The 1,803-nt window shown below is 37.7% G+C and overlaps 1 long non-coding RNA gene and 1 other non-coding gene across 2 annotated transcripts; both read left to right on the forward strand.

The window, feature by feature from the left end:
* The first annotated feature begins 47 nt into the window (after nucleotides 1–47).
* LOC115535617 (uncharacterized) lies at nucleotides 48–1,502 on the forward strand. The gene is made up of 5 exons (XR_003974528.1): nucleotides 48–350; nucleotides 441–537; nucleotides 821–935; nucleotides 1,113–1,141; nucleotides 1,321–1,502. It is a non-coding gene; the product is annotated as an uncharacterized LOC115535617 (long non-coding RNA).
* Nucleotides 1,503–1,547: 45 nt separating this feature from the next.
* LOC115539484 (small nucleolar RNA SNORA50) lies at nucleotides 1,548–1,685 on the forward strand. The gene has a single exon (XR_003975934.1). It is a non-coding gene; the product is annotated as a small nucleolar RNA SNORA50 (small nucleolar RNA).
* The last annotated feature ends 118 nt before the right edge of the window (nucleotides 1,686–1,803 follow it).

The following is a 1,803-nucleotide window of genomic DNA, read 5'->3' on the forward strand; positions in this document are numbered from 1 at the left end:
TTGGACCAATGAGATGTCTTTAAAATAACCGGATGTACTAGAAATAGCATCCGGGCGACATTTTCTTCCAGGTTTGGAGAGCACGCTGGTCTAGCTCTGAGGTTGTTAGAGAGCGTTATTAGTAACTATGGACAGAGTATGTAGTGGGCTTTTCAATAGCCGTAGGTCGTTTTGGCTGTTATATTTCTGCTTTTTTGAGCTAATAACCTGATCAAACCATGTCAATCTTGAACAGAATGGATGTTTTAAATAGACTAGAAGCACGCATGTGCGTCAGCAGGGCTACAAGTCCGCCACATGGGCGCCCACGAGGTGAACGAGCAGGCCGACAGAGCAAACCGAATGAGCAGGTAATATTGAGTACACTTACCTGATGTTGGTGAGCTATCTTTTTTTAACCCACTATCGCGTGTAACTTTAATTGATTTTTATTTCCCTAGTTTGTTCAAGATGCGTCTTGATGAGTTCATCGGAGTTCTGCAGAGGGCCCAGAGCCACCACGCCACTAAGATCCATACACAACGAGTTTTATATTGGGTAAGAGAAAAGGTTTGCTTGTACCATGTTTAAGATTGGTTACAAAGATTTGTCACAAATATTTGGCCTGTTAAAGCCCTTTGAGACTGTAATGGTGATTAAGGGCTATATAAATAAAATTGAATTTAATTAATTAATGATTTTATTGTTAACAATGCGTTAGACTTCTGAAAAAACATGAGGTCAATCTTTAAAACTGACGAACCATTTGCACCCGAAATACTATTTCAATAATTGTTTTTTCTTAACACTGCATTTCCCCCCGATTGTTTTCTTCTTTTAGTTGGCCTTGTTTGTTGAATGCGGATTGATGCTGCTGCTGAGCATGTCCTAGTTCTACAGAGGTTCCAGGCTCTCCCCTCGGATCCAAATGTAGACAAACAAAAAAGTTATATTGGGTAAGATTAAGTTTACTTATACCATGACTTGGATTTGTTAATGAATGATGTTAACCATGCGTTAGACTTCTGAAAACATGAGGTTAATCTTTCAAACTGACTTACCATTTACGCACGAAATATTACTCCTTCAAATTGTTGACTGTTTAAATATTTGATCTACTTTTCTCCAAACAGGAAGGATTGCTTTGGATTGCGGCTATTGGGTAAGATTAAGTTTGCTTATACTATGACTTGGATTTGTTAATGAATGATGTTAACCATGCGTTAGACTTCTGAAAAAACATGAGGTCAATCTTTCAAACTGACTTAGCATTTACACAAGAAATATTACTCCTTCAAATTGTTGAATATTTAAATATTTGCTTTACTTTTCTCCAAACAGGAAAGATCGCTGTGGAAGGCGGCTCTGAAATGTAGTAGCGCCCTAGCAAGCGAGAAGAATATATTTCATTGTGGCCGTCTATATCCTGACAAGACGAAGCAGACCATTGTCACAATGCATGTGGTTGACTTGACTGTACAAAACCTCAATTGAGATAAACTTGAATAAAAGTATCAATAGAATTTCGTCTGGTTTATTTGGCTATACATTTTAAACCTGTGAGATTCAAGCACTATCTTTGAACCTGCATGACCATTCTCATGGACTTACAGGCCAAGCTATAGTGCAAAAGTATACAATGACTTGTTATAACTGGGGTCCCTTGGCTCTTCCCCAAGCTTCTCTTTTAAATGCAAGTTACATCAAATACCAAATTGTACCACATTTTGAGTTAAACAATGCATTTGGTCCTATCAGGCTATACTTGTAGATGTTTACCAATGCATATTAAGGAAAATATGCTCTAAAGTAAGTTATATAGAC

This window comes from Gadus morhua, chromosome 2 (genome assembly GCF_902167405.1).
Source record: "Gadus morhua chromosome 2, gadMor3.0, whole genome shotgun sequence".
NCBI classification, from domain to species: Eukaryota; Metazoa; Chordata; class Actinopteri; order Gadiformes; family Gadidae; genus Gadus; species Gadus morhua.